This window comes from Equus asinus, chromosome 22 (genome assembly GCF_041296235.1).
Source record: "Equus asinus isolate D_3611 breed Donkey chromosome 22, EquAss-T2T_v2, whole genome shotgun sequence".
Classification (NCBI taxonomy): Eukaryota; Metazoa; Chordata; class Mammalia; order Perissodactyla; family Equidae; genus Equus; species Equus asinus.
The window spans coordinates 24,707,038-24,722,045 of NC_091811.1; the positions used below are offsets into that span (position 1 = coordinate 24,707,038).

At 41.4% G+C, this 15,008-nt stretch overlaps 1 long non-coding RNA gene across 1 annotated transcript; it reads left to right on the forward strand.

Moving 5' to 3' along the window:
• The first annotated feature begins 393 nt into the window (after positions 1–393).
• Positions 394–14,433, forward strand: LOC139041503 (uncharacterized). Its single transcript, XR_011496780.1, has 2 exons — positions 394–659; positions 13,780–14,433. It is a non-coding gene; the product is annotated as an uncharacterized lncRNA (long non-coding RNA).
• Positions 14,434–15,008: the final 575 nt, after the last annotated feature.

Below are 15,008 nucleotides of genomic sequence, written 5' to 3' on the forward strand. Positions count from 1 at the left end.
GGTGTCTGCGGAAGCCCGGAGGGTAGAAGTGTGTTTTGTGGCGTTGTGAGACCTTTTTTTTTTTTCTTCCCCTCCCTGCCCCGCAGCCCCGATGGATGCGTGATGTAGTCAAATAAAAAAAATCCAGACTCCCCGGCGAGAGCAAACGGGGCCGGCATAACCAGCCGATGCGGGGGCCGCCCTTCCTGGGGCCGAGGAATTCCCCGAAGGACCTCGGCGAGGCCCCGAAGTGCGCACAAGTCCTTCAGAAAGAAAAGCCAGAAATACGTAAAAATAGAAAAAGTCAACCAGTTTATCACCTTAGGACACACTGTGTTGTTTTTCCACTTTTCACTCTACGAGAAATCCCATTGGCTACCAACCAACCAGCCAGCTTCCCCGGCCGCCGCCGTTGCGCCTGCGCGGGGGCTTGTTTACTCCCCGGGCGGCCGCTCGCTGTCTGGATGTGCAATTTATCACGAAAAGCGGGTTTTCAGGCAGGAGCACGCACTGGAAGTGAAGAACAGGACAGTTTAAGTGCAGATCTGAAACCAGTGAAGATACGATCGGTAATGCAAACTGAACACTCAGAAATCGTGGCCTTGTCAGACCTGTCGTGGAAGATCTTTATAATGAACGTAACGATGATGATAGCACTCTCTAACCATAGCTGAGACGTGGTAAGCAGCATCAGTAAACCCCAAAATGTAGGTAGTATTTAGGGATCTGTTTAAAATATGGATTCTGTGATGGAAAAGACGCAAATAGCCCAGCCTTGAGGCCATCTTGCTCGAGCAAACCTCGAGCAATACCGGCATCGTTAAGACTGACTTTTGAAGCAAAGTTAAAAGGGTACCCATGCAAATTTGAAACTAAAAAGAGAGATGATTCTAGAATCAATAGCCAGAAAAAGCACAAGCCAACAAGCAAATTAAAAAAGATGGTTTTAAGTTCCCTTCAAAGTCAGTTTCAGATGGCTTAGAAGGCTGCTTGAAAAACAAGATCTGTTGAAACTTTGTATGTTTCATATGACTGGATATGACTGGATCGGTCTAAAAAAAAACGGCAAGGTGATTTTTTTTTTTTAAAAAGTATCTTTACGGAAGAATTTCTAAAGATACATTTTAATGTGCTTAAAAGCAACCTTAAATAAGGTAGATTCAGCTACACCAGGATCTTTGTCTTAGAGTTGGATAAAAACAGACAAGTTAGTAATTTGGCAGTTTTACTGGACTCTTGTTAGTTTTTAAATGATGAACTTGAAGACATTAATTTATAACAAGACAGTTTCTACAAAGTAAGGTGAGATTTTTAGGTAGCATGAAATTAAGTAGAGAAAATAAATGCACATGTGTGCTGATGGGGCCAAATTTTGAAGGTTCTGGACCCTTCCAGCATGGTTCACAGAGTCTTCACCTTAAAAAAACTAGCCTCTGAATTTTTCTTATTATGTTCCATATGATAGTACAATTTAGTAAATCTAGCGCTTTGGATACTTACCTTTTCAGGCAAATTTGTACCAAAGCCAGAGTGACTTTAAAATCCAGCTCCTTCATCTAGAGGTACACTCCTTTGGTCGAGGTAAGATTTTCTAAGCCAGGGTTGAATTGACATTTTCTTCATGAAGGAAAAGAAACGCAGATAAGGTGAATTGAGTCCTTGTTTACCTTAATGATGTAAGGCTGACTCATAAAGACGGCTTACTTTGTCAAGACAATCAGCAACTGTAAAACAAACTGAATACTTTTATTGCACACGATGATATGGCTCTGATGAAAATAAAGTGTGGGAATTAGATGAAGAGTTGATAAAGAACTATGAATCCTTTGAGACCCCTGCTTCATTTACATGTGATGAAAATGTTAGTGTAAGACTGGTAAGTGGTCAAATAAAACTTCATTGTTGCTCACTGCAAAAAAGTTCCTTTGAGGAATAAAAGAAACTCACTAGTGGATTTGTTACCCATTCAGTCAGCCCTATCGCTCAGGAAATATACTTACCAAAATCTCCACAATCTGTAGCTAAAAAAGTTATCCATACCATTTTTTTAGCATCGTTCTGGGCACACTCTCCTGTAATTTCCCTGAGATCATAAAGCAATGATGTCATTGAAAAAATTGCTGCCGTTTGTATCCATGTATTTATATGAATCTGGGTTCTTGAATTATTATGACCCCAAGATGAATAAGAAATTGTTGAACAATGAATCCAGTAGGCATTGCCAATTACCCAAAATTGTTTGAATCAACACAATATAATCTTACAGAGGGATAGAACTTTTTTTCACAATAGATAACTTTAAACATTTTTAAAAAGTATTAAACACATATATTATAGCTAAATTGCAGTGTTTGTGCATCCTTAATGATAAATAAGGAACTTCAAGGAAATTTTGTGCTGCTTCTGGCTGGGCGCTCTTTTAAGTGTTGGGAGTAATTCCAGTACTCTTGTCATCCCTAAAGAAAGAATGTTCCGGTCAGGTGGAAGGAAATCATTTGCAATGGGGTGGGGGGAAAATGAGGGGAAAAAGGGTGAACTTTGGTTGTGAATATAAAGCAATGCCCATTGAGGACATCTTTCTCTGATGAAACCCTCTTCTGTCTGCTAGGGAAGTCTGCTCCGCCTTCCTATGTGCTTGAGTGGTTTCTTCCTTGTATTTACATCTCTAGTAAGGAAAGATGTCTTTCTGTCCTGCCGTCCTCAGCCCTCTAGCTGAGAGGAAGGCTAATAAAGTATGTAGAGGGAAAACAAGCATGTTCTTTAACATAGTGTACTAAAAATAACAGGATTTATGGGAGATACAGGCTTAGGAGCAGACCACTCAAAACCTATGCAACTTTGTTACTTGAGGACCATAAAAGTTACTATGCTAAAAAAAATACTACCACAAAGAAATCTCCACTGATATTTGTACTCAGCATGACAGTCGTCCTTTAGAGTTATGCTGTCCAATATGGTAGCCACTAGCCATATGTGGCTCTGGAACATTGTAATGTGCGAATTCAAATTGAGATGTCCTGTAAATCTAAAATATCCACCACCAGATTTCAAAGACTTAGTATGAAAAAAAGAATGTGACATATCTCAGTAGTAGTTTTTATATTGATTCTATGTTGAGGTATTTCACCTGTTTCTTTTTACTTTTTTTTTTTGCTTTTTCTCCCCAAATCGCCCCAGTACATAGTTGTATATTTAGTTGTGGGTCCTTCTAGTTGTGGCATGTGGGATGCCGCCTCAACATGGCCTGATGAGCAGTCGTGCCATGTCCGCGCCCAGGATCCGAATAGGCGAAACCCTGGGCCGCTGAAGCGGAGCGCGCAAACCCAACCACTCAGCCATGGGACCGGCCCCTCTTTTTACTTTACTTTTAAGAATGTGGCTACTAGGAAACTTAAAATTGCACATGTGTCTCATATTTCTGTTGGACAGTGTTGCTTTAGATCTTTTAACCCTGTGCCGCCTCCTTGCACATATAGGTCCTTGAGGGTATTTGCTTCCAATTAAAAGCAGTTTCATAAAAATTAAAAATATGATCCAGGATTTAGCCTTCTTGGTCAATCAGTTCCCCTCCCCCACACGAGAAAATGGTTTCATACCTTCATTTACACTGTGCAGCTTCACCGCATAACTTAATGTTGCGAAAAGCTTACAGGTTCTTGAAGCTACCAAACAAGCCTTTATTTTCTCTGAAGGAAGGCATTCCTGAAGAATTGTCTGCTTTTTTCTTAGTCTTTATATTGTTAAGGTTTTCTGTTTAATTGGGAGAAGGCTTGGCCCTGATCACTTCAAAATGTAAGTGTGCTAGGAGAAATAATGAATGAAGCAATGAATTATATTGAATTATATTGACATTATTTTCCCATTTACCAATTGCATATGAGTTAATAATGACTACATCTGTCGTGTAAAGCTTTTATTGTGGGAAACAGGACTGCCAATAGGCAAAAGGGAGAGAGAATTCCAATCCTATATTTTTAAAGCATTGGTATATGATTTTGGGCTATCTTAGACAGTGTCAGTGAACATTACAGAGGAATAAGATGACTCTTCTAGTTACCAAGTTAACATTTAGTAAATTGTCCCATTTGATTAACTCAATTACCCACCTTTCCAAGTTAAAATCCATTGAGTTCTTAAGACCCTTTTCTTTCTTTTTTTTTAAAGATTTTATTTTTCCTTTTTCTCCCCAAAGCTCCCTGGTACATAGTTATGTATTTTTAGTTGTGGGTCCTTCTAGTTGTGGCATGTGGGACGCTGCCTCAGCATGGCCTGATGAGCGGTGCCATGTCCATGCCCAGCATCCTAACTGGCGAAACGCTGGGCCCTCGGAGCGGAGTGCGGAAACTTAACCACTCGGCCCTGATCTCCCCTCTAGAACAATCATTTGCTTGTACCATCTTTTTAAAGCACACATATTTAGCCTCATGTTAATATTATCATCTCTTTGTTTGATTTTTATATATAGAAGAAAGCTCCCTCCATTGAAGACAGTGATTGTATTTTATTCACTTTTCAAAATTCCTCCAGTGACTGGCTTATGGTTCATACAAGTTAGGCACACTTAAGTATTTGTCAAATTTTATTGTGCTGTATCTATCCTAAAATGATTTAAATAATAGAATATTTCTAGAACTTAAAGTATGAGTTGGTATTCGACTCACATCTCTAGTACTTAAAAAAAAGTACAACAGAACTCTGTGTATAGAATAGTATTAGAAAATCAAACTAAACATGTTAGAGTATGTACTGGTATATTTTTAAAAAATTATTTTAAGTGATTATGACTAAATCCACAGTAAATATAGACCCATGATAAATCTAGATCCATATAATGATGACATGTTTTAAAAGACTCTACTTTTCTGGATCTCTCTCCTTCTCCCTTTCCTCAGTGCCTTTTTCCTCTCCTCCTCCATTTTACATTGCTTACGTTTTCTTTACTTCTCCATTTTAATAATCGCTCAAAACAAGAAATCAGTAAGGCATGTCTAACTTTTAAGTCTAAAACATCATAACCACATTTAAAATCCTGAGAAGCCAGCATTCATGTTAAGTAATGGTCATGATGAACTTCGTAATTGTTAACCCTGTCCATTTAGCTACACCATTCTACATCCCGGTGATCCAGGCATTCAAGGATGATGATTTGATTCTGTTCTCATCTTTTCCCTTGGGTGTACAGTATACTGACACAAATCTCATGTTGACTGATAAACTGGGCTTGGAGAGAACAGCTCTATTAGAATGATTTACAAGCAAAAGAGAATCTACCATTTAGGCAATCAGTACACAGTTTCCCTAAATTTTCTGTAATTTGTTTCCATTCTTGTATGATGTTCCTGCGCCTTTCCCACCAAGCTGGGAGGCCCTCAAATACAGAGACCTTGTATTGTTTGTCTGTGTTGCTTGTTTGTCTCTATAACTCCAGAACCTACATAACGCCTGGCACGTTGTAGGGAATCAATAGATACATAGTGAGTGAAGGAAGCACAGCTTTGCTCAATGGTCATGTTCCATGTGAGCTTGGTTGGGATTAAACGTGTACTGTATTGGTTATGGAGAGTGTCAGTGTGTGGTGGTTGGGCACGGTCTTTTGGGTGAAAGGTCAGTCTCATGTGCTTGCTACCTTGAGTAATGTGTGGAATATGTGTGCATGTTTGTTCACATGTGTGACAGGAATCTTAGTCATACTCACAAGTCCTTAAAACATGGAAAGCCAAACTGTGGGGCCTTGAAAGGGTCACGTGTAAACAGGAATCAAAAGTTCATTTGGAATGTTGGGAGTTCTAGACACGTTTGCCATGGAAGTTCATGATGGTCTCTCATTCTAGCACGTAGTGACTATGCCAGTCCCTATGTGTCTTCTCTCTGCATCTGTCTGTTCTCTTTTCTCTATGACCTTCTGGTTCTTACTGTACTTTCCACTTTTAATTCTTGAGTGAGAGTGTAAGATTGGATTAGCTCATAACCATCTTCCTTCTTTTGGGCAGAGCTCTTCTTTACCAGGCCCCATCATAAACCACAGCTCTTGGTCAGGAGCCCATGCCATGGCTTGGGGTTGGACACTTGCTTTTGGAAGGGGCTGTAGACTTGATGGGTCCCATGACTGCCATATCTAGAACCCCTAGTAGAATGTAATAGGGGCTATCTCTTTGAGCTTCACTGGAACCATGTGTATTTGCCAATAATATCAATTGGGTGCTACCTACTTTGCATTTATTTTGTTTAGAGGATTGAAATTGGCCTCATTGGAGGATACAGGAAAGGGTAAAGACTGTAGGTTTATATCTGAAGTCAAAGTGAATATGTCATGGAGGCAGTATATGGGTTTGTGTGTGTTTGGGAGGTGTCTTTCTGAAAGAGCTAAGTTTAGTGGAAAAGGATCAAGTTTAGGTTGTTATCTTGACTTTGCACCTAATTGTGCGGGACCATCGACAAGTCACCTTTTATCTTTATTTCTACTTCCTCACTTGTTAAAGGTTATAATACTTACCTTGACTGCACAATTATTAAAACACTCTATGATAAAATAAATATTAAATTCAGATTATTATGTGAGTAATGCGTGAAAATGATCTGAAAATGTTTACTAGGTAAGAATCTATGCAATTTTAGAGTTCAATTACATTTGGTGGGGATTAAAACTCTTGTGTATGCACTCAAAAAAGTAGATTATAAATATGGTTGTGGTTTGGAGCATTTGCAGGCTTAGGGCTGACAGTTCTGGCCTTGTGCTGCCCTCCTGTGCTATTTAAACAGCGCAGCAGGTCAATTACATTCCCGCTTCGTGAATGCTCTGTGGCGGAATTCTATCTTATTACTTACCCTCTTCTGTCCTCCTGTGGCCACCGAGGGCCTAACTATTCTGGATGTTTCTGTTTCTTCAGTAAAGGAAGAGATGGAAAACTACTCTGAAACATTCTTAGCCAGAAGATCTAATCTTGAGTTAAGGAAAAAAGCAACAAATTGCAAATTGCATTTGACACTGGAGATATAATTGGCCCACTGATACAGGCAGAGCCCAAGAAGATTATTGAGGTTTGGAGAAGAATACCATTATGACAGCGCCAGGAAATGCTTTTTTGTCAAGAATAAATAGAAATGCAACTCACTTCCCTTTTAATATGCTAAAAATTTATTATAAAGTTTTACAGTGTTTATTTGGTAAACAAAAGTCTATTATTGTGAGAACAGAAGATGCTGTTCTGTAACGATTTTCTAAGCACAACATTAGCCAGTTGAAATATGAGACTCACAAGCAAAGCTAATTCTGTGCTAATTCTCTTAGCATAGTCTCTAAAAGCGATTCCTTTCAAAGAGGTTTAAGGTAATTTGTCGACGTGACAATTTTTAGGAAAGTTAAGAAAAGATATTGAAGGAAGCATTGTGAAACCATACAATGAAACAAGTGAGAAGTTAGTCAATGGGGAACCTTCTTAATGTGCCTACTCCCCCATCTGCCAATGCCCAGACCTCACCCCTGGCCTGCTTCCAGGCTGGTTTCCTATTATTAGAACCTAGCTACCCTTTGCTTAGACTAGGTAGATGTGTGCATATTTTATTCAGGTGGGTATACAGCATGCATATACATGACTTTCTGTTTAGTTCACTCCACTCAGGCTTTCATAGCCTCCACTTACCAAGACTACTGTTATCAAGATCACCAGTGACCTCCAAGGCCAGATCCAATGGTCAGTTTTCAGTCCTCATCTTACTTAATTTATCAGCAGTCTTTGAACCGTTTGATCTCTCTCTTCTTGAAACACTTTCTTTTCCTTGGGCTCTGGGTCACCTCTCTCTTGGCTCTCCTCCACTCCATCAGCGGCAACTCTCCGGTCTCCTTTGCCTAGCGCCTTCCCATCTTCCTGATTTCTGAAAGTTGTAATAGTCTAAGGCTTACTGTTCAGGCCTCTTCTCTTCTCTGTCTTAAACTCACTCCCTTGGTGGTCTTATCTAGCCCCATGGCTTTAATATCATCCAAATGCTAAAAATGTCCAAATTTGTATCTCCAGCACAAACTTCTCTCCCCTGAATTCCAGACTCATATATACAACCGCTTACTCAACATCTGATTTGGATGCCCAAGGATATTTTAAACTTAACACAGTCAAAGAAAAATTTGTTCGTCTCAGTCAACTGCATTTTGGTAAATGGCCCATCCTTTCTTTAGCTGGTTGGGCCAAAAAGCCTTGTAGTCATTATGGAGTCCTCTCTCTCTCATATACTCTATTTCCAATCATTCAGCAAATTCTGTTGGCTATATCTTTAAAAACACATCTGTCAACTATCCTCTTTCCATGTACATTGCTACCCCCGGGTCTGACCCAGCATGACCTCCTTTTGGATTACTACAATGGTCTGCTAACTGGTCTCCCTACTTCTCTCTTTGAACTACTTCCCACTCAGCAAAGGGAGCAAAGTTAGCCAAAGTCAGATCAAACCTCCCTGCTCAAGGATAGCTCACCTTGATGGGAATAAAATCCAAAGTCTTTACCATGGCTCGTACCTATACATTGATCTGGGCCCCTATTTTCTCTCTGCTTTCATCTCCTACCTCCCAGCCCCTACTTACTTTATTTCTGGCTTATTAGTTCCCTGATTGTTCTTCAGCTTTCCCAGGCACATTCCTACCTCAGGGCCCTTGCATTTGCTATTTCCTCTGCCTGGAACATAGAAAATTACATAGCTCATGTCCTCATTTCAGTCAGGTCTCTATTCAAATGTCACTTTATCAAAGAGTCCTTCGCTGTTATCATAGTGTATGCCTTTTTACCCTCTGTACCCTTAACTAGGTTATTTTTCTTTTTAGCATTTATAAGAACATGACATACTCTGCTTATTTATTTGTGTATTGTTTGCCTTCCACATTTGAGTGTGAGCTCCATTCCATGAAACCAGGACTTTGGCTATCTTTGTTTTCTGCTGTGTCCCCAGAGAGTTTGGCATCTGGTAAGGGCTCATTAAGAATTTAATGAATGAAGAAATGAACAAATATATTCATGTGAACAATTATTCAGAGAGTGGTCAGGAGCAGAAAATGAGCTCCTTTCAATTTTTTTTAGGTGAAAGTTTGCATAAACTAAAGAATAAGATCATAATCAAGGGAATTTTTCTCCTTCATGTCTTCTCAGTATAAAGAATAGAATGTAGTTGAAAATGGTGAACTGGGGACAGCCCCATGGCGAGTGGTTAAGTTCACGTGCTCCACTTTGGGGGCCCAGGGTTTCGCCAGTTCAGATCCTGGGCGCAGACAGGGCAGCACTCATCAGGCCACGCTGAGGTGGCATCCCACATAGCACAACCAGAGGCACTCCCAACTAGAATGTACAACTATGTACGGGGGGACTTTGGGGAGAAGAAGGAAAAAAAAAAAGAAGGGGCCAACCCTGTGTCCGAGTGGTTAAGTTCGCACGCTCTGCTTCTACAGGCCAGGGTTCCCTTGGTTCGGATTCTGGCTGTGGACATGGCACCACTCGCAAGGCCATGCTGAGGCAGTGTCCCACATACCACAACTAGAAGGACCCACAACTGAAATATACAACTGTGTACTGGGGGGGTTTGGGGAGAAAAAGCAGAAACAAAAAAAAAGATTGGCAACAAGTTGTTAGCTCAGGTGCCAATCTTCAAAAAAAAGGAAAAGAAAGAAAATGGTGAATTATTGTTCCAAATTCCATATTCTAGTCACAGAAGTTTTCTACTTATGTTTCAATCATGGAAATTAAATGATGTACATGGTGTGGTCCTGGATCTGGGTTTTGCTATTTGTTTCCCATTTTTATGAAACCGGCAATACTAGTAAACTTGCATTTCCTTACTACATTTTATTTGAAAGTGAAGATTTTTCTCTAAGTAAAAATGTCTGATGCATTTTTTTCTTTAAAATCTGGCCCCACCAGATCAGTTTTAAACACTTCTTGAATCCAGTTTCTTTCAAAGATGCTATTTTCCTCTCTAGGAATTTGAATCTCATTTTTCCCAGAACTTCTTTTTATAAATAGTGCATTGTGGGTAAGTTAAGCTAATGAAGCCTCCATGATAAAATTTACAAACCCACCAAATTACTGCATCTTCTACATGAGTCGTCGCAATGGATTCTGGACTCAGCTTCAGAATTTCAGGCACGCTAATCCTAGTGCCTTCACTACTCTCTTTTGTGGCTTTGCAACACTCAGCCTTCTCTATCTCAGGGCCTTATCTGCAAGAGAGGATAATAGCATTTGTCTCACAACTGTGGTCTTATGAGGGTCAAGTGAGACGACACCAGAGAAGATGCTTTCAAATATGTAATGTACTGTGTTCATCAGGGATGTCTTGGGTCAACTAACAGAAACCCATAACAAACTAGCTTGGAACAAAATGGGGGAAATTGTTCTATAAACACAGGGCTGTCCCACAGAACTTAAGTCCGGGGTGTGGGACCTCATGAGCTGCAGGATCCAGAAACAGGGGAGTCTTTGGTTACTCAGGGCTATCTTTCTAAAATCCATAGTCTCTCTTCTCTGCCCCTCTTTGCATGTCCTTTTCTTTCTTCTGAACTTTACAGACAGTCTTTATCTACATCTCCATCACTTGTGGACTGAAGATAGCTTTCTTAAAACAGTTCTTTCAATGCCAAATCTACATTACCTTATTAACCTCTAATTTATAATTTACTAGTTGAAGTTTCTGAGACCTGGTTCCAAATCTTCAGGAGAGAGAGTTTGGTTGGCCAAGTTTAGGTCAGATAGACAGCTCCTCTCCCCTTATCTGGCCACCTTCAGGAAGGGAATGGGAACAGCACCGTATAATCTGCTGTCCCTCAGCAGAAGAGGCTAAGGGAGCAGCCTCTCTGAGAAGGGAGAGTGGGACAGGGAAGAAACGAGTGTTATACACCTCAAGTGTGACCTAAAAGTATTGAGACCGTCACATGCATCCTTATTCTCATATCTTTGTCATCTTTAATCTACTCAGTATTGAGCTGGCCATATGATTAATGTGCATTTGTGAATACGGATGGGTCTCAGAGAGCCCCACTAACCATGGCATCCCTCACATTCTGTGTCAGGGTCACGTCTCCAATATTGTCTCTGTTGCCCTCTTAAGGAACATAACTTCTCGTTCTTACTTTTCTTGGTGATCCAATTCATTTCAATGTGTAGACTGACTATATCAAACCAAATTCTCCATCTTCTCTAGTCCCTCTCTCCCAAACTTTTCCCTCTGTATTAGTTAGGATTGACTGTAAAATGGTATAACAAATGGATCCCCAATGTAATGGTTCAACAAAATAGAAATTTACTTTTTCTCTCAGGTCAGGTCAGGACGCAGGTTGATGGTGGCTCTATCATCTTCAACATGTGTTTTCCAAGGTTGCAGTAGTATTTACCTGTGCAGCCCATGGGAAGGGGAAAAGGGAGAGGCAGCAGTAGGGGGGTCATGTGACAGGTTTTATGCATTAGGCCTGGAAGATGCGTATCACTTTTGTTTACATTCTGTTGGAAAATATCTAACCACGGGCCACATATAACGGCAAAGGAGGCTGGGAAATGCAGTGTAGCTGGGCAGCTGTATGCCCAGTCATAATTCTCCTACTAAGGAAGAAGGCAAGAATGGATTTTGGTGGACAGCTAGCAGCCTCTGTTACATTCTCCCTCTGTGTGACCTCTCCCAGTTAATGGCATTATTCTCTCAAATACCCAAGCTTGAGTCCTTAAGTCATCCTTCATTTCTCCATCTTTCTCAATTCTCTTATCTGTGCTGACCGCCTAAGCAATCCCACAGTCATTCTTTGCTTTCCATTCCCTCCTCCGCAGCACTGCTTAAGGCTGTTGTATCTCCTGCTTGAGCAACTGCAGTCAGCCTCCACAATTACCTCCATGTCAGCCTCTCTAGGCTCGTCACGTCCATCCTTTACTCTGTTGTCAGATGCCACTTCCGAACACAAAGATCTGATTGTCGAAGACAGCTTGGGCCCCTCAGCAGTCACCTCTCCACTCACCGTCAAAGCTGTAAGCACCACAGACAAAGCATCTGCAGCTATGCCTCTGCAGCTCAGGAGATCACGCCAGACTGTCTCCTACTCTCTGTTCCAAACCCTCTCCAACTGGTCTCATGGCCTGTGCTTCACCCTCTTGACTCACACCTGTGCTCTGCCCAACAACCAGCTCCCTTTGGATTAACACCATAATGGGACTGTCTAACCCAGCTTTCCATTTAGCTGTGTCTCTAGACACTGTCTCTCAGGGCCCAGGCTTGCTCTTGTTCAGGAGACAAGTTTGGACAGTGATCATGTTCTTCTCTTTACCAAATTCCCATCAGTTCCCATTGCTTACTGAATAAAACAGATCTTTTTTTTAGCAAGCCATCCATGGCCTGCCCCTGTCTGATCCCATCCCCCAGTTATCACCCCTACCTATACATCTTTATAACCTTCTTGACATTTTTCTCATTCTTCAAGATCTGACTCAGGTATCACCTCCTTGAAGGCTTCCTCTTTCTCCTTCCTTTATACTCTATCATTGTATCATGCTCTTCCATGCATTGCTTTCTACCTCTGTGGTTTTTTGTGCACGTGGTTGTCTCTCCATCTAGGGTGTATACCCCCTGAAGGCAGGGACTGTGACTTAGTCATCCTGTCACTCCCCACAGAGAATAATGCCTTGAGGAATAACTTACACGTGGTAAGATCACAACTTCCACTGGGCAACACCTCCTAGTGTCCCAGTGACTTCCCATATCACTCAGTCAGTGATAAAAAGCCTACATAGGCCTACCTCATCTTGTATGATCTCATGTTCCTGCTCCCACTCTCCCCTTGCTCCTTATTGTTCCTTGAATCCATCAGAAAAGATCTCACTTCAGAGCTTTTGAATTTGCTGTTCCCTTCATTGGGACACTCTTTCCCTAGATATCCATATGGCTTGCTTTCTCAAGTCCTCAGGGCTTCCCTCCAAGGCTGCTTTCTCAGCGGGGCTTTCCCTGACCACTCTGTTGACATTGGGACCTGGAAACACTCTCTTTCCCTCTCCCCAGCTTGTTGTTTCTCCATAGCATGTATCACCTCCTTACATAGTATATCTTTTACTCAGGTTATTACAGTGTTTAGTTTCTGTCTCCCCTCCCCCCACTGGAATGTAAGTTTCATCCTAGTTGAAATGTTTACTTCTGAATCCCCAGAGCCTGGAATAATGCCTGGCATATCGAAGACACTCAATAAATATTTGTTGAAAGAAAGAGTAAGCAAATTAATAGAGGGTGCTCAATAAATATTTATTAAATTGAATGAAAGATGTCAAAAACAGATGAGTGTAAAATTTCCAAACTCTAGAAATATGTCGGTTTAGGAGAAGTGTGAAATTGACAGAAAGCTGCCTCATTATAAACATCCTCAAGGAAAGATTCAAATTGTGTGCTTGTGGTGGGAGGGGCAACTGGGCAAGGAGGTCTGTACCTGTGCAGAAACATTAGGGGCTGCATAACTCCCCCCTCCCCCATTGCATCTGGGAGGCAGGTTTGCCTAGCCACTCCGTTGGGACACTTGTCTGCCACACAGGTGTTTTAAGTTATTTTGCTCTTTGCTCCTCTCCTCAGCTTGTGAAGGACACAGAAATCTCGGGCGTCTTATGTGGCACTTCTCAACTCTCAGCAGGAAACTACTAGGAGTGAAAATGACAAGGAAAACATCACCCAGGACTAGATTCTGGGTCTTGGACAAGCAGAGCCCATTTTAGATCCGCGCGAGTGGAAATTTCTGTCTTCTACCCAAGCTCCGCCTTCACACTGTTTATCTGAAATTTTTCTCCCTGGCTTACTCTTTTGCAGCCGCCTACTTTCCGCAGGAGGATGGCGCTCTGATCTCCACGTTCCCTCTTCCCTCGGGGACTCCATAGTATTTTTTTCACGCTTCGTTGCTACTACAGCAGACGCCTGCCATCTCATTATTTGCCGTACAGATCTCCGGTGCCTTGACTGTAAACAAAACACTTTAGATCATAGCAAGGTCGATGTAAGCACAGCCTTTCAGCTGGCAGCCAGACGTCTTAAGGTGGCGTGACTGTGACTCGTTCACTTTTCGAGATACAAAGCAACAAAATGGTGCTCCTACATATCAGCTGTGGAAAGATTCTGGGCGTGTAGGGGATAAAAGTATTAATTTCCTACTTTTATGTAAGATATTGATCCCATGAATAAAATCAAACTTTTGTGGCAAGGTGTAATACTCTAGAATAGCTCCATTTACATACACGTGGTAGTTTGTGTATTTGTGCCTGTGAATTTATGCTTATATATAATATAGAATTCCTGTGTAGTCTAGCAATTATGTACAAATTTCAACAGTGATCTATTTCAGTAATAGTGTATTAATTATGGTATTGAGGCCTACCCTCATTTTCCTCACCCTCTCCCTGTCTTCTCCAATGCAGTAAATTAAGTAGGGCATTAAATGTAGAAAAATAAAGAAGATGAGACCTCTTACTTTGATCCCAGGTGAAATATTTTCTGTCAGTCAGGTAGGAAGTCCTGACTTTGAAAGGAGTTTTGGGCACTGCCTCCCTCACTGCTGTCTAGCTGTCACCCCTTCCTTCTGGAATCTTCATTTTAGTTGAACTACCGCATAGTGATACCAAAGGCCAGTGACAGCTGCATTTAAACATCAGTGACCACAGGCCACATGAAGGAGACATGTGCAGGCAGCTTAGGGCAGGAGAAGGAGCCATTTTGAATCACTTATAAGAGAGGACCTGCAGACAACAGCACAAGTGAATCCAGACAAAAACCTGAACCCACTGGGGCCATCAGCAAAGAAAGGAACAGAAGATGAACCCACCTGAGAGTTAGGAGACCTGCCTCTAGTCCTGGCTCTGCTACCAACTGGAGATGTGTCTCAGTTTCCTCAGTGGTCCAAAGAGAGGGTTGAACTACAGGGTTCCCAGGGACCCTCCCAGCTCTTACCTTCTGGAGTGTATGAGGTGAGGCAGGCACCCAAAGTAGACAAATAACATGTGATGAGGAAAACAAGTTAAAAATCGAAGTCATCTGTAACACAGATG